This window comes from Manis pentadactyla, chromosome 16 (genome assembly GCF_030020395.1).
Source record: "Manis pentadactyla isolate mManPen7 chromosome 16, mManPen7.hap1, whole genome shotgun sequence".
Classification (NCBI taxonomy): Eukaryota; Metazoa; Chordata; class Mammalia; order Pholidota; family Manidae; genus Manis; species Manis pentadactyla.
The window spans coordinates 71211566-71230924 of NC_080034.1; positions in this window are offsets into that span (position 1 = coordinate 71211566).

The following is a 19359-nucleotide window of genomic DNA, read 5'->3' on the forward strand; positions in this document are numbered from 1 at the left end:
TTAAGATGAAACTTATGACTTAAATGTCAAGCCACACTATAAAGTGCACTTCTTTTCTCCTGATTAATAAAATAAAAGTAAATAAATAAATAAATACACACAAATAAATGAACTAGAACAGACAGTTCACAAATGGACCCAACAGATTACAGAATCTTGAACCTCGCCAAAGAAATGAAAGCACTTCCACACAGAAAACAGGGCCTTTAGACTTTATTCTTCCATTTGCTTATTTAGAGTTCACCAACATCAACAAATGGAGACGAGGCAAAAGGATGGCCATGTGTAAATGAATAGACAGCTCAAGTCAGAAATGAAAGAAAAGCTACAACTGACACAACAGAAACACAAAGGACTGCAAGAGGCTGTTGTAAGAAGCTCCTAGAAATGCACGATATTCCAAAACTGAACCAGACAGAAGAAATAGAAAATCTCCACTGACAGATTAACAGTAATGAACTGCACTGATAATCAAAAAAAAAAAAAAAAACACTGTTTACAAAGTCAAGGACCAGATGGTTTTAAAAAATTACTTCCACCAAACATTTAAAGTACAGTTAACATTTACCTTTCTCAAACTACTTCTAAACATTGAAAAGGAAGGAAACTTCACACCTTTTTATTAGATCAGCATCACCCCAATACCAAATCCAACAAAAACAGAACAAAAAAGGAACACTAAGACACCACCATCCTTGGTGAACACATTTGTGAAAATCCTCAAAAAAATTAGCAGCAAACTGAATTAAAAAATACATTACAAAACTCATTAACCAAGAACAAGTAGGATTTATTCCAGGGATGCAAAGATGGTGAAGTATCTGCAAATCAATGTGACACATCCCATTAACAAAAGGAAGGACAAAAACGATTGTCATCACAATAGGTACTAAAAAGGATCACAAAACCCAACATGCTTTTATGCTAAAAACTCAACAAAGTGTGTAGAGAGGGAACATACATCAACATAACAACGGCCATATATGGCAAACTCACAGCTGCCATCACACTGAATTGCAAAAAGTTGAAAGCTTATCCTCTAAGGTCAGGAGCAAGGCCAGAATGCCCACTGTCACTTTTATTAAACATAGTCCTGAAAGTCCTAGCCACGGCAACCAGACAAGTAAAAGGCATCCAAGCTGGCAAGGAAGAAGTCAAATTGCCCCTACTTACAGGTGACATGATACTGTATAGACAAAACCCTAAAACCTGCATCAAAAAACTACTAGAATTAATAAATGAACTCAGTAAAAGTCACAGCAAACAAAACCAATGCGCAAAAATCTGCCACATTTACACATACAAATGAACTACCAGGAAGAGATTTAAGAAAGAATCCCATTTATGATTGCCTCAAAAAGGATAAAATCACTGGGAATAAAATTCAACCAAGGCAGATAAAGACCTGTACTCTCAAAACTCTAAGACACTGATGAAAGAAACTGAGGAAGACACAAATAAATGGAAAGCTCTCCCGTGCTCCTGGATAGGATGAATGAATATTGTTAAATTGGCCATATTATCCAAAGCAACCTACAGATTCGATGCAATTCCTATAAAAAAACCAAATGCATTTTTCACTCAACTAGAGGAAAAGATCCTAAAATTTATATGCAACCTCAAAAGACCCTGAAGAGCCAAAGAAACCTTGACAATGAAGAACAATGCTGGGGGTAAACAGCTATACTACAAAGCTGCAGTGAATTAAACAGTATGGTACTGACACAAGAATATATGAATCAATGGAACTGAACAGATAACTAAGAAGTAAACCCACACTTATATGGTCAATTAAAATATGACAAAAGAGGCAAGAATATACAATGGGGAAAAGACAGTCTCTTCAATAAATGGTGCTGGGAAAACCAGACATCTACATGCAGGAGAATGGTATTGCATCACTGTCTAACATCATGCACAAAACTTAATTCAAAATGGATTAAATACCTAAAGGCATGAAAGCACAAAACTTTTTAAAGAAAAGATGGGCATGAATCTCTTGAAAATCAGCAAGAGTAAATTTTTTCTCGACACACCTCCCCAGGCAAGGGAAACTAAAGAAAGAATAAACAAGAGGGGCTTCATCGATGTAAAGTTTCTGTAGAGTAAAGGACAACATCGACAAAATGAAAAGGCAACTTACTGTAAGGAAGAACATATCTGAAAGTGATATATCTGATAAGGGGCTGACATCCAATATATATTGGATAAATATACTACAAAACAAAGAACCCATTAAAATATGGGCAGAGAACCGGAAGAGACATTTCCCAAAGAGGGCATACAGATGGCCTACAGTCACATGAAAAGATGCTCCACATCACTAATCATCAGGCAAATGCAAATTAAAACCACGAGGGGACTCACTCAAGATGGCGACGTGAGTAGGGCAACAGAAATATCCTCCCAAAACCATATAGATTTTGAAAATACACCAAATGCAACTACTCCTAAAAGAGAGTCCAGAAGATACAGGACAACAGCCAGGCTACACCTACATCTGCAAGAACTCAGCATCTCACGAAAAGGGTAAGATACAAAACTGCAATATGGTGGGGCCCGTGCACTCCCCCCACCACAGCTCACTGGGGTGAGGAAGAGCATCAGCCTGGGGAGGGAGTGCAAGCAGAGGACTGCTCAACAACCAGCCCTTGTAATCTGCACTGGGAGCACAGACCCACATAGCACGGTGTACGGGATATGACAGAAATGGGAAAGTAAATTCCGAGAAGGAGACCATGAACAGGTCCCCACAGCCGGCTGCCCTGGAACAAAAGAAAAGCAGGCACGTTAAAAGTCGTAAGGGGACAAGGGTTTAACAGGTGGACTAAATCGTCCTGGCACACACAGAAAAGCAGGCTGGGAATGTGAAGGAACGTCAGGTGCCCTAAACCCCTGGGTAGCAACACAGCTCCGAAGCCCATCATAGCGATAAGCAGCCTGTTCATTCTCCCCGGTGGGCACTGCAAGCAAACCACTGAAGCACCATTGCTGCAGACCAGCAGGGGAGCAGCCCCACTCACAGCAACCACACAGAATCTTCTCCCAGCGCACACCTAAACGAGTCAGAGTCAGAGCCAGAAACTGCCCCCTGTGCGCAGCAGCTGCCTGGCACAAGCTTAATGAAGCCGGTGCAAAGACCAGAAGTCACAAAGGGGTGCCTTTCTCGCAGGAGAACACATGCAGCTCGCCTGCAACCCCTGCCAGTGCCTAAGGCGATCCTGAGGGCCGCCCCACCCAAGGTAGCTCAGGGGATTAACCCAGAGACTGCTCCCTGTGTGCAGTTAACGGGCACAGGAAGCAGAGAAGGGAAAGGTTACCAGAAAACAGGAAGGGACTCTCTTCTCCCACCTGACACACATACCACTCGCCAGTGATCACTTCTATCACCGTGAAAAGGAAGAACAACCTGGTTCAGTCCAAAATCACTCAAATTCCAGAGAGAGAGCCTGGTGAGACAAGTATAACCAGTCTTCCTAAAAAAGAATTCAAAATAAAAGTCATAACCAGGCTCATGGAGTTCCAGAGAAATATGCAGGAGCTCAGGGATGAATTCTGGAGGGAGACAACAGAAATGAAACAAACAATGGAAGGACTTAAGAGCAGACTGGATGAGGTGCAAGAGATTGTTGATGGAATAGAAAACAGGAATACAGAGAAACTGAGGCAGAGACAGACAAAAGGATCTATAGGAATGAAAGAACACTTAGGAGAATTGTGTGACCAATGCAAATGGAATAATATTCGCATTATAGGGGTACCAAAAGAAGAGAGAGAAAATGAGATAGCAAGTGTCATTGAAGAAATAATTGATGAAAACTTCCCCAAGCTGGGGAAGGAAATAGTCTCAGACCATGGAAACCCACAGATTTCCCAACATAAGGGACCCAAGGAGAACAACACCAAGACACATAATAATTAAAATGGCAAAGATCAAAGGCAAGGACAGGGTAGTAAAAGCAGCCAGAGAAAAAAGATCACCTGCAAAGGAAAACCCATCAGGCTATTTTCACACTTCTCAACAGAAACCTTACAGGCCAGAAGAGAGTGGCATGATATATATAATGCATGAAACAGAAGGGCCTTGCACCAAGAATACTGTATCCAGCAAGATCATCACTTAAATTTGAAGGAGGGATTAAACAATTTCCAGATAAGCAAAAGTTGAGGGAATTTACCTTCCACAAACCACCTCTACACTGTATTTTAAAGGAACTGCTTTAGATGGAAGTACTCCTAAGGTTGAATAGATGGTACCAGAGAAAATAAAATCACACCAAAGAAAGCACAACAAATACTAACTAAAGCCAAAAAATAAAATCAGTTATCCACAAAAGGAGTTAAGGGAAACACAAGAGAGTACAGAATTAAACACCTAAAACACAGAGAGTGGAGGAGGTAGAAAAAGAAGGGAGGGAAATAAAGAATCATCACACTGTGTTTATAACAGCATAAGTGAGTTAATGTTAGACGATTAGATGGCAAAGAAGCTATCCTTGAACGTATGGTACCCACGAATGCAAAGCCTGCAATGGAAATAAGTACATATCTATCGATAATTACCCTGAATGTAAATGCAGGAAATGCACCAATCAAAAGACACAGAGGGAGGAGGAGCGAAGATGGTGGCGTGAGTAGAGTAGCCGAAATCTCCTCCCAAAACCACATATATTTTTGAAAATACAACAAATATAAATACTCCTAAAAGAGAGACCAGAAGATACAGTACAACAGCCAGACTACATCTACATCTGCGAGACCCTAGCGCCACACGAAGGGGGTAAGACACAAACCACGGCCCGGTGGGACCCGAGCGTGCCAATCACACCAGCTCCTTGGTGGGAGGAGAGGAGTCGGAGCGGGGAGGCAGAAGGAGCCGAGGACTGCTAAATACCCAGCCCCAGTCATCCACACTGGGAGCGGAGACACACAGTGCATGGTGTGCTGGACACTAGGGAAACAGAACAGTAAAACCTGCAAGTGGATCAGCGCAGCTGGCGCCCCTGGGACAAAAGAAAAGCGAGGGCTTTTTTGAAAGTCTTTAAGGGACAGGGGCCCCACAGCTGGACGGAAGCGTCCTGGCGTGCTCAGCACAGAAGCTGGGAATCATGGGGAACTCTGGGCGCCCTAACCCCCTGGGCGGCAGTGGAGCTTGGAGGCCCCTCACGGCGATGAACAGCCTCCGGCACGTTCCCCCTCCGGCAAAGCTCTGCCACAGTGGAGCAGCAACCTGAGGCCGGCCACACCGAGAGCAGCCGCTCGGGCCAGACTTAGAGGCCACATCTGCATGCAGCTGCCCAGCACAAGCCACTAGGGGTCGCTGTTCTCACAGGAGACGAAAGCCACAAACTAGCAAGAAGGGATGTTCTCCCAGCTGACACATGCGCCAACTCCCCACAACTACCTCTATCGCCATGAAAAGTCAGAAGAATTTGATCAAGACCAGACTAACAGAGACAACCCCTGAGAAGGAGCTTGGGGGGACAGACCTAACCAATCTTCCTGAGAAAGAATTCAAAATAAAGGTCATGACCATGCTGATGGAGCTGCAGAGAAAAATGCAAGAGCTAATGGACAAAGTAGGGAGGGAGACTACAAAAATAAAACAATCTCTGGAAGGATGTTAATGAAGAATGGATGAGATGCAAAAAGCCATTGATGGAATAGAAACCAGAGAACAGGAACGCATAGAAGCTGACACAGAGAGAGATAAAAGGATCTCAAGGAATGAAACAATATTAAGAGAGCTATGTTACCAATCCAAAAGGAACAATATCCACATTATAGGGGTACCAGAAGAAGAGAGAGAAAAAGGGATAGAAAGTGTATTTCAAGAAATAATTGCTGAAAACTTCCCCAAACTGGGGGTGGAAATAATTGATCAGACCACGGAAGTACACAGAACTCCCAAAAGAAGGGACCCCAGGACGACAACACCAAGACACATAATAAATAAAATGGCAAAGATCTAGGACAAGGAGTTTCAAAGGCAGCTAGACAGAGGAAAAAGGGCACCTACAAAAGAAAACCCAACAGGCTATCATCAGACTTCTCAACAGAAACCTTACAGGCCAGAAGAGAATGGCATAATATATTCAATGCAATGAAACAGGAGGGCCTTGAACCAAGATTACTGTATCCAGCACGATTATCATTTAAATATGAAGGAGGGAGTAAACAATTCCCAGACAAGCAAAAGTTGACGGAATTTCCCTCCCACAAACCACCTCTACACGGTATTTTAGAGGGACTGCTCGACATGGCAGCACTCCTAAGGCTAAACAGATGTCACCAGAGAAAATAAAATCACAGCAAAGAAAGCAGACCAACCAAATACAAACTAAAGGCAAAAAATAAAATCAACTACCCACAAAAGCAGTCAAAGGAAACACAAAGGGGCACGCAATAAAACACCCAACATATAAAGAATGGAGGGGGAGGAATAAGAAGGGAGAGAAATAAAGAATCACCAGACAGTGCTCATAACACCACAATAGGCGAGTTAAGTGAGACAGTAAGATACTAAAGAACCTAACCTTGAACCTTTGGTAACCACAAATCTAAAGCCTGCAATGGCAATAAGTACATATCTTTCAATAGTCACCCTAAATGCAAATGGACTGAATGCACCAATCAAAAGACAGAGTAATAGAATGGATAAAAGAGCAAGACCCTTCTATATGCTACTTACAAGAGATGCACCTCAAACCCAAAGACATGCACAGACTAAAAGTCAAGGGATGGAAAAACATATTCCATCCAAACAGGGAGAAAAAAGCAGGTGTTGCACTACTGGTATCAGACAAAATAGACATCAAAACAAAGAAAGTCACAAGAGATAAAGAAGGACATCACATAATGATAAAGGGTCAGTCCAACAAGTGGATATAACCATTATAAATATATATGCACCCAACACAGCACACCAGCATATGTGAAACAAATACTAACAGAACCAAAGGAGGAAATAGAATGCAATGCGTTCATTTTGGCAGACTTCAACACACCACTCATTCCAAAGGATAGATGCACCAGACAGAAAATAAGTAAGGACATGGAGGCACTAAACAACGCACTAGAACACATGGACCTAATAGACATCTATAGAACTCTACATCCAAAAGCAACAGGATACACATTCTTCTGAAGTGCACATGGAACATTGTCCAGAATAGACCGCATTGCTAGGCCACAAAAAGAGGCACAGTAAATTCAAAAAGATTGGAATCCTAACAACCAAATTTTCAGACCACAAAGGTATAAAGCAAGAAATACATTGTACAAAGAAAGCAAAAAAGCTCACAAACACATGGAGGCTTAACAACATGCTCCTAAATAATCAATGGATCAACAACAAAATTAAAATGGAGATCCAGCAACATATGGAAACAAATGACAACAACAACACAAAGTCCCAACTTCTGTGGGACGCAGCAAAAGCAGTCGTAAGAGGAAAGTATATAGCAAACCAGGCATATTTAAAGACGGAAGAACAATCCCAAATGAATAGTCTAATGTCACAAATATCGAAATTGGAAAAAGAAGAACAAATGAGGCCTAAAGTCAGCAGAAGGAAGGACATAATAAAGATCAGAGAAGAAATAAATAAAATTGAGAAGAATAAAACAACAGAAAAAAAATCAATGAAACCAAGAGCTCGTGCTTTGAGAAAATAAAAATAGATAAGGCTCTAGCCAGACTTAGTAAGAGAAAAAGAGAATCAACACACATCAACAAAATCAGAAACGAGAAAGAGAAAATAATGATGGACCCCATAGAAATACAAACAATTATTAGAGAATGCTATGAAAACCTATATGCTAACAAGCTGGAAAGCCTAGGAGAAATGGACAACTTCCTAGAAAAATAGTACCTTCCAAGACTGACCTAGAAAGAAACAGAAAATCTAAACAAACCAATTACCAGCAACAAAACAGAAGCGGTAATTACAAAACGACCCAAGTAAAAAAAACCCGGGCCAGATGGATTTACTTCAGAATTTTATCAGACATACAGAGAAGACACAATACCCATTCTCCTCAAAGTTTTCCAAAAATAGAAGAGGAGGGAATGCTAGCAAACTCATTCTATGAAGCCAACATCACCCTAATACCAAAACCAGGCAAAGACCCCACCAAAAAAGAAAACTACAGACCAATATCCCTGATGAACGTAGATGCAAAAATACTCAACAAAATATTAGCAAACCGAATTCAAAAATACCGCAAAAGGATCATATACCATGACCAAGTGGGATTCATCTCAGGGATGCAAGGATGGTACAACATTCAAAAATCCATCAACATCAGCCACCACTTCAACAAAATGAAGGACAAAAACCACATGATCATCTCCATAGATGCTGAAAAAGCATTCAACAGAAGTCAACATCCATTCATGATTAAAAACTCTCAACAAAATGGGCATTGAGGGCAAGTACCTCAACATAATAAAGGCCGTATATGACAAACCCACAGCTAACATCACATTGAAAAGCAAGAAACTAAAAGCTTCTCCTCTGAGATCGGGAACAACACAGGGATGCCCACTCTCCCCACTGTTATTCAACATAGTACTGGAGGTCCTAGCCACCGCAATTAGGCAAAACAAAAGAAATAAAAGGAATCCAGACTGGGAAACAAGAAGTTAAACTGTCACTATTTATAGATGACATGATATTGTATATAAAAAACCCTAAAGACTCCACCCCAAACCTACTAGAACTGATATCAGAATACAGGAAAGTTGCAGGATACAAAATCAACACACAGAAATCTGTGGCTTTCCTATACAACTACAATGAACTAATAGAAAGAGAAATCAGGAGAACAATTCCATTCACAATTACATCAAAAAGAATAAAATACCTCGGAATAAACCTAACCAAGGAAGTGAAAGACCTATACCCTGAAAACTATAAGACACTCTTAAGAGAAATTAAAGAGGACACTAGCAAATGGAAACCCATCCCATGATCTTGGCTAGGAGAAATTAATATCGTCAAAATGGCCGTCCTGCCCAAAGGAATATACAGATTTGATGCAATCCCTATCAAATTACCAACAACATTCTTCAACAAACTGGAACAAATACTTCAAAAATTCATATGGAAACACCAAAGACCGCAAATAGCCAAAGCAATCCTGAGAAGGAAGAATGAAGTGGGGGGGATCTCTCTCCCCAACTTCAAACTCTACTACAAAGCCACACTAATCAAGAGAATTTGGTACTGGCACAAGAACAGAGCCACAGACCAGTGGGACAGAATACAGACTCCAGACATTAACCCAAACATATATGATCAATTAACATACGATAAAGGAGCCATGGGCATAACAACAGGGAAATGACAGTCTCTCCAACAGATGGTGCTGGCAAAACTGGACAGCTACAAGTAAGAGAATGAAACTGGATCACTGTCTAACCCCATACACAAAAGGAAATTCAAAATGGATCAAAGACCTGAATGTAAGTCATGAAACCATAAAACTCCTAGGAAAAAACACAGGCAGAAATCTCTTAGACATAAACATGAGCAACTTCTTCATGAACATATCTCCCCGGGTAATGGAAACAAAAGCAAAAATGAATAAGTGGGACTATTTCAAGCTGAAAAGCTTCTGTACAGAAAAGGACACCATCAGTAGAACAAAAAGGTACCTTACAGTATGGGAGAATATATTCATAATGACATACCATGTTGACATCCAAAATATATAAAGATCTCATTCACCTCAACACACAGAAAGCAAATAATCCAATTAAAAAATGGGCAGTGGAGCTGAATAGACAGTTCTCTAAAGAAGAAATCCAGATGGCCAACAGGCACATGAAAAGATGCTCCACATCGCTTCTCATGAGAGAAATGCAAATTAAAACCACAAAGAGACATCACCTCATACCAGTAAGGATCGCCATCATTGAAAAGACAACAACAAATGTTGGCAACGTTCTCCATTGTGAAGAAAGGGGAGCCCTCCTACACTGCTGGTGGGAATGTAAATTAGTTCAACCATTGTGGAGAGCAGCATGGAGGTTGCTCAGAATTCTCAAAATAGAAATACCATTTGACCCAGGAATTCCACTTCTGGGAATTTACCCTAAGAATGCAGCACTCCAGTCTGAAAAAGACAGATGCACCCCTATGTTTATCGCTGCACTATTTACAATAGCCAAGATATGAAAGCAACCTAAATGTCCATCAGTAGATGAATGGATAAAGAAGATGTGGTACATATACACAGTGGAATATTACTCAGCCATAAGAAAAAAACAGATCCTACCATTCCCAAAAACATGGATGGAGCTAAACGGTATTATGCTCAGTGAAATAAGCCAGGCGGAGAAAGACAAGTATCAAATGGTTTCACTCATATGTGTAGCATAAGAACAAAGAAAAACTGAAGGAACGTCACAGCAGCAGAATCACAGAACCCAAGAATAGACTAACAGTTACCAAAGGGAAAGGGACTGGGGAGTATGGGTGGAAAGGGAGGGATAAGGGCAGGGGAAAATGAAAGCGGGTATTACAATTATCATGTATAATTAGCACGTAGGGTGTAGCATGGGGAGGGCTGTGCAACACAGAGAAGACGAGTAGTGATTTTACAGCATCTTACTACACTGATGGACAGTGACTGTAATGGGGTGTGTGGGGGGGACTTGGTGAACAGGGGGGCTTAGTAAACATAATGTTCTTCATGTAATTGTAGATTAATAACAAGAAAAAAAAAGAAGTTTGAACACAGATATACACGTAGGCCTGATGGCATGTGACTGACAAGACAGAGTTTGGCGGAACACTTCTATAAGCCAAATACTGCCAAAACCCACCAGAGCCTAGGAGAGAGGCATGGAGCAGACCCCAGGCCACAGCCCTCAGCAGGAACCCAGCTGGTGACACTCCACTCTCAGACTTCTAGACCCCTAACTGTGAAAGGATACATGTCTGTGGTGTAAACAATCCAGTGTGTAGTACTGTGGTACAGCAGAGCCTTACAAAGTAACCAAGGTATCTATTTACTTATTGTTTTTTTTTTACAAAACTTCCCATTTGGGGAGTCTTACTCCTAAACCTACCCTTCTGTTTCATGACACAGGTAATTGCTAAAAATTTCCAATATTTTCAACATGGAAACCCACATATGAGCATCTCTATCTAAACTGACATACTCTGTGGCCTATTTTCCCCACTCTTCCAAGGTTTGAGGCAATAACTGGCCACATTCTATCTTTTCCTCAAATGTCCCAGTCTCTTTCCTGCTCTACATCCTTTAGCCACTTGATTTCCTCTATTAGAAATACTCTTCCACTCCCTGTTCTGCTGCTTAACTCCTACATAGTCTTCATTTTCTAGCTTAAGTACCATCACTACATAACTGCTTCTTCCTGCTATACAATTACTAAAACACCTGTTCAGCTCACTTGTACCCTTCTTTCCAAATCAATTGTTGGTATATTTGATATAATCATTGGCATAACAACATCTGCCACTCTTCTGAAGCTGCAATTTCCAAAGAAGGAAGATACAAGAGCCTGAAGATGTTAATAGTGTAGACTATTTATAATCAAACACTCTGTGCAAATCCAAATTTCTCACTTAACAGCTTCGGGTAACTTTGGGGAAAATCACTAACCTCAGACTCATCTGGTGCACGATGTACTTCACAGAGTTGTTGAGATAATCAAAGGAAATAATTTACATACATCACTTGCACTAGTATATATGATACTTGCTGACTCTTCTATTGATAGAGTTACCTCAATGCCAAGGACATACTAAGCGTTTAAATAAATATTTGCTGCAAAAGAATTTTCTCGATTCATTACTTTGTTTGAGTGGCTAATGATAGGATTTTTAGACACAAAAATTAGTTGGAAATAAAAGTCAGGTAGTTTGTCCACTCAAGCACAGCATATCGGTAGTGAATTTTCCATTTACATATATGTGAACTTTATAAAAAATCTAAGAGAAATGCTGACTTTCAGTGAAGCAGGTCAATACAAGGAGGAAATGTGACATCACACTAAGCCATTACTGTGTATGTGTATCCATATGTCTTAGTCTGAGACTCACTGGAAACAGACTGCATTCTAAGTGGGGAAGGTTAAGGAATGAATGTGCACCTAGTGACAGAACATTGACAAAACTGAGAAAATAGATACATACATAGATGATTGATAGATCAGATAGATATACATACAGATTAATTAGGTACATAGACGATAGCAGGTAGATATAGATAGATGATAGATTAGATACATACATACATACATATGTAGATAGATAGATATGGATAGATGGATAGATAAATAGACAGGTAGGTAGGTAGACAGGAAATCATAATACTAAACAAAGCTATCGCTCACTCAAGATCATCTACGTGCTCCCTTACAGGAGACTCACTTGAGATCCAAGGACACAGACAAACTACAAGTTGAAGGGGTGGGGACAGGTACCCTACACAAGTGAAACTGAAAAAAAAAGGGGGATTCTGTTTGAGTCTCCAGAGAGACAGTGAGTACAAAAGAGCCCTTCCAGCCACAGTGGATTCTTTTTGTTTGGTTTTAATAGTATGCAGTCATAGATTAAGTGGTAGAGTGAAGCCCTTCTCATTTTTTCTCACCTCAACAACTGAATTGCTGTAATAACATGTGTTTGGGCTTTTGAAATCAGTAGATTTCATGATGTTTACAAATGTAAAGAAGTATTTAACTAGATAAAGAGGGAAGTTTGGACACTCAAACACGTCACTCAACAACACACTCTTTGCTCCAAACTGCTCCTGTCTAGAACTTGGTGTTCCTTTTCATTTGTCCCTCCTCCTATCAGCGGTGACACCAATGTGCCTCAAACACGGTGGTGAGCAAAGCACCAAGTTTAGGTTTCTGTCTACAACAGGCCCAGAGGAAGGATACTTGTGGTCTTCAGGGAGCACTTAGTCAATGAATGTGGCTAGAATACAGTGAGCAAGTGATAAGGAGGTAAGAGGACAGAGGACAGAGATATGGGCTGAAGTCCCTGCACCACCATTTACTGGTTTTGTAAGCACAAGCGGCTGACTCGACCTGCAAGTGTCTCAATGAATCCAGTGCTATCTCTACAGCCTAGTTACCTTGCAAGATTTTTGGAAGCACAATGTAGGGAAGTGACATATAAGCTATGTTGCTAACTGTTCTGTACTTAAGGATAGATGGGCAGACAAAAAGATGATGACAGATGATAGATAGATAGATAGATAGATAGATAGATAGATAGATAGATAGATAGATAAGATAGGCAGATAGATACATGGATAGATAGATAGATAGATTAGATAGATAGATAGATAGATAGATAGATAGATAGATAGATAGATACATGATAGATAGATAGATAGATAGATAGATAGATAGAAAGATATAGAAAGATGACAGATATATGATTAGACAGATAGATGATAGATAGATATAGATACATATCAATTATAACAAAGCTATTGCTCATGACCAGGAGAGCAATGATGAAAGAACAGAGTGAAACTACAAACAAAAAAGAAGAAAGAAATCCAGTTTAAAAAGTGCAATAAGCAGCCATAAGAAAAAACAAATCCTACCATTTGCAACAACATGGATGGAGCTAGAGGGTATTATACTCAGTGAAATAAGCCAGGTGGAGAAAGACAAGTACCAAATGATTTCACTCATCTGTGGAGTATAAGAACAAAGAGAAACTGAAGGAACAAAACAGCAGCAGAATCACAGAATCCAAGAATGGACCAACAGTTACCAAAGGGAAAGGGACTGGGACTGGGGAGGGTGGATGGGAAGGGAGGGATAAGGGCAGGTGAAAAGAAAGGGTATACTACGATTAGCATGTATAATGTGGGGGGGCGCATGGGGAGGGCTGTGCAACACAGAGACGACAAGCCATGATTCTACAGCACCTTACTACGCTGATGGACAGGGACTGTAATGGGGTTTCTGAGGAGGACTTGAAGGGGGGAGCCTAGTAAACATAATTTTCTTCATCTAATTGTAGATTAATAATAACAAAATAAAAAATAAATAAAAAATTTAAAAGTGCAATAAGGCCACAGCTATCAATTATCAGAATGAAAGGACAGACTTTCAATGCTCCAATCAAAAGAAACAGGATTAGAAGAAGGGATGAAAACTCAGGATGACCTACGTGCTCCCTTAAGGAGACTCACTTGAGATCCAAGGACACAGACAAACTACAAGTCGAAGGGGTGGGGAAAGGAACCCTACACAAGTGTAATTGAAAAAAAAAAAAAAAAGATGGATTGATGGGATTGAAGAAGGCAGCTTGAGATGGGAGGAAGAAACCTCCTCCCAGAACCACATACAGACGTACAATATGGAAATAGAACAACTACCCCAAATTCTGGAAGAGCAGCAGGGAAGAAGGCTGCTGCGGCAGGCTGTCACCTCAAGGAGAAGGGTGACGTACAAAGCCGTGATCCACAGGGACCCAAAGCCCTTCCCACACCTGAGCTCACAGTAGGGAGGAAGAGAAACGGAACCGGGGAGGGGGGTGGAGGCCTAGGACTGCTGAACACCCAGCCCTGGAGATGTGCTCTGGGAGCACAAACCTACCATACATGGTGCACTCTGGAGGATCGGTGGGGTTGGAAAGCCAAGACAGGCAGAATACTTCCAGAGACTTGAGATTCCAGCCACTGTGGGACAACACAGGGATCCACATCCGGCCGCTATGGGACAAAAGAAAGGCGGGCAGTCTGAGAGACTTCCTAACAGCGAGACAGCTGCTAAAGGGACAAGGCTTCCAGAGCTTGCCACTAAGGAGAAAGGACAGGTGCGCCAAACTGCCCGGGTGCACTCTGCCCAGCAGGCGGGAGAACTTTTAGGAGCTCCAGTTGCTCCGTCCCCCTGGCTGGCCTCGCAGCTCCGAGGCCCCCCTACCGTGCTGTGACTGATACACGGCCTGCCTCCCTGCCGGCACTGGCTTGCTACCCGGCGGCCCCCACCATCGCACCAGGCCAGCGAGAGGACGTCCCCACCTACGGCAGCTTCTCCCTGCGTGCTCCGCAAACTGGCCCTGGCAGTGGAGACAGGCACTGTGGCCGGGAAGCAGGAGAGACCTCCTTCCTCCCGGCAGGGGAGGGCACCAGCGCTGCTCCCGTGACCCTTGCCATCCCCCCAAAGGGCTGAGCAGCCCCAGAGAGTAAATCTCCTGGGAGCTAGAGGGTGCCACCTACAAATATGAACCGTCAAAGGAACCTGGTAACAGGACTCAAATCAATCTTCCTGAAACAGATCTCAAAATAAACATCAGGAACATGCTCATGGAGCTAGAGAAAAAAACTGCCCGTCTCTTGAGTGCAATTCTCTCTCTCTCTTTCTCTCTCTCTCTCTCTCTCTCTCTCTCTCTCTCTCTCTCTCTCTACCAGGAGCACTACTGAGGCCTTGTTCTGAGAGGGATGCTGGAACAGCCCAGCAGGAATGGCAGAGCTCTCAGGTCCACCACCACCAGTGCCAGGACAGTCCCACACAGGGTCTGACAGAACTGCAAATGGGGGATGCCACACGTCTAACTCCGCAGGAAAGATAACAGTGCCGCATGCTAGCCTTCCCATTAATGGCTAGTGGCTAGGTGGCTCCACCGATACCAGGTGATGTAAACACCCAGGGCTTTATCTCCTTAGCAACCTTTTTTCGCTATGACCCTTGAAAGCAACACATGGAAAGATACTATCTACCAGTCTCCACACCATCTCACTTCTCAGCTTAGGCTCGATTTTCCTGTATCACATCTTCTCCTCTTCATAACAGTTTTCTCAGTCAATTGGTGTTCTGGAAAGAAAAAAATTAGAATTGGAATGACATGGCACGGGGTATAAGATTCCGTTTGAACACCATCAGTAGAACAAAAAGACATCCTACAGGATGGGAGAATATATTCATAGATAACATAACCGATAAGGGGTTGCCATCCAAAATATGTATTAAGAGCTCACGTACCTCAACACACAGAAAGCAAATAATCCAATTACAAAATGGGCAGAGGATCTGAACAGACACTTCTCCAAAGAAGCAATTTCAGGTGGCAGACAGGCACATGAAAAGATGCTCCACATTGCTAATCATCAGAGAACTGCACATTAAAGCCACACTGGGGTATCACCTCACACCAGTGAGGATGGCCACCATCCAAAAGACAGACAACAACAGATGTTGGTGAAGATGTGGAGAAAAGGGAACCCTCCTATACTGCTGGTGGGAATGTCAGTCAGTTCAACCATTGTGGAAAGCAGTATGGAGGTTCCCCAAAAATCCAAAAAACAGACATACTATTTGTCCCAGGAATTCCTCTCCTAGGAATTTACCCTAAGAATGCAGGAGCCCAGTTTGAAAGAGACATATGCACCACTATGTTGATCGCAGCACTATTTACAATAGCCAAGAAATGGAAGCAACCTAAGTGCCCATCAGGAGATGAATGGATAAAGAAGAGGTGGTACATATACACTATGGAATATCATTCAGCAATAAGAAAACAAATCATACCACCATTTGCAACAACATGGATGGAGCTACAGGGTGATATGCTCACTAAAATAAGCCAGGTGGAGAAAGACAAGTAGCAAATGATTCCAATACTCTGTGGAGTATAAGAACAAAGCAAAAACAGAAGGAACGAAACAGCAGCGGACTCACAGAACCCAAGAATGGACTAACAGTTACCAAAGGGAAAGGGACTGGGGAGAATGGGAGGGAAGGGAGGGATCAGCGTGGGAGAAAAAGAAAGGGGGTATTACGATTAGCATGTATAATATGACGGAGGCATGGGGAGGGCTCTGCAACAGAGAAGACAAGCAGTGATTCTACAACATCTTACTACGCTGATGGACAGTGACTATAATGGGGTTTGTGGGGGGGACTTGGTGAAGGGGGGACCCTAGTAAACATAATGTTCTTCATGTAATTGTACATTAATCATAACAAAATAAAAATACAAAGATAAAAAATAATAAAAATGAATGAAGTTTAGACATAAATCTAACCAAGTAGGAGAAAGATTGCATTCTGAAAACTATGAGACACTGATGAAAGAAACTGAATTTGACACAAATATGTAAAAAAGCTATTCCATGCTCATGGGCGGGAATAATCAATATAGTTAAAATGACCTTAATACCCCCAAGCGATCTACAGGTGCAATGCAATCCCTATCAAATACCAATAGCATGTTTTTACAACACTAGAGAAATAAATGTAAAATGTGTACAGAACCACAAAAGACCCCAAATTGCCAAAGAAATCTTGAGAAAGAAAAATAAAGATAGAGAGAGGACCATGCTTCCTGACTTCAAACTGTGTTGTATAGCTACAGTAATCAAAGAGTAGGTACTGGCACAAAAATAGACACACATCAATGGAATAGAATAGATTGCTCAGAAATAAACTTACACTTATACGGTCAGTTAATACGTGACAAAGGAAGCAAGTATACGCAATGGTGAAAAGACAGTCTCCAAAAATGGTGCTGGGAGAACAAGACAGCCTTATACAATGGAATGAAACTGCACTGCTGTCTTACACCATACACAAAGTAAACTCAAACTGGTTTAAAGACCTAAAGTAAGACCAGAAACCATAAAACTCCTAGAAGAAAGCATGGGCAGTAAACTCTTGAACACTGGCATTACAGTTTTTTTCTAGATATGTCTCCCCAGCAAGGAAAACAAAAAGCAAAAATAAACCAGTGACACTACACCAAACTAAAACACTTCCTCACAGCAAAGGAAGCCATCAACAATGTGAGAAGACAACCTAGTGAATGTGAGAATGTGTTTGCAAATGACGTATCTGATAAGGAGCTCATACCAAAAATGTATAAAGGACTCATACAACTCAACACCAAAAGCAAATGGAAAACAATGTGATAAAAAGTTGGGCAAAGGGCCTGAACAGACATTTTTCAAAAGGAGGCATACAGATGGCCAACAACCACATGAAAGGATTCTCACATCACTAGTCATCATGGAAATACAACTCAAAACCAAATGAGATATCACCTCACGCCAGTCAGAATAGCAGGTGTCAACAAAACAAAACAAAACAAAACAAAACAAAACAAGAGACAAGTTTAGGCAAGGATGTGGTGGAAAAGAAACCTGGGTATGCTACTTCTGAGAATGTAAATTGGTGTAAAGAGAGTTCGGATGGGTTTGGGGTGGGTGCGTAAATTTACTTGTGCTAGGCTACCTGCCTACTCTAAATTTGGCCCTTGGGCCCTTGGAGAGGTTAAGCCAGGAAGTAAAGTATCAGTTATTTCCTGTAATACCTAATCATTTAATGTTAAAAATACTCATTGAGTATAATGCTTTGTCATTTCAGGAGGGTTCTCATACACATGATAAAATCTACAATTTGGAAATGAGGATGTTATGCCCATTCGCACCTCAATTTATATTAACATTTAATGTAGCAAAAATAATTAGCTGTCATAATGAGACAAGGACCGTGGGCATAGTCAGAGTAGGGTGAGGGCCTCTGGAAAAAGACCCCTACCAAAACTCCATATTCAACAACTCAGCAACGTCAGAGTCACTTTAATTCTCTAAAGTAAAATATCAAACTAGGAATGTAAGCATTCTTCAGTGAAGATTCGTTAAAACCAAAAAGCCAGGAGTAACCTGGCCTGGAATGTTTGAGCATCCCCCAGATAAGAAAGTAGCTCAGCATAGCCCATGTCTTCATTGTGTCAATTAAATGAGGCTATTGGAAAATTTACTTTAGCTGCTAAAAGGCCCAGCTTATCTTCTTTAACTGTGCCCAGATGCTGCTTTTCCTCCTCCAGCCCCTAATCAAGTCATATATAACCTGGGCAATTAATACAGCAGGCAGGCCCTGCTGTAAAAAACATAGTGAAGGGCATGAAGGCTTCCACCTTAAAGATAAAATTGCATTTTAACACTCAATAAGTTAAGAAGCAAGATTCTTAACTTATTATTTAACAAACAGACAATAACTCAGCCCATCTGGAAAGCAGGGCAGGCAGCCTTGATTGATATGTTCCCAAACCAAGAAACTACTATTCTGGGAAAGAATCAAAGCATTAAATTTCTTATGTTAACTCTGCAAAATAGTCCAGAAAACTGACAAGAAACTTAGTGTCTCAATTTGGTACTGGCACAAGAACAGACCCATGGACCAATGGAACAGACAAGAGAGCCTTGATATAAACCCAACCATATATGATAAATTAATATACGATAAAGGAGCCATGGACATACAATGGGGGAAATGACAGCCTCTTCAACAGCTGGTGTTGGCAAAACTAGAAAGCTACATGCAAGAGAAAGAAACTAGATTATTGTTTAACACCATACA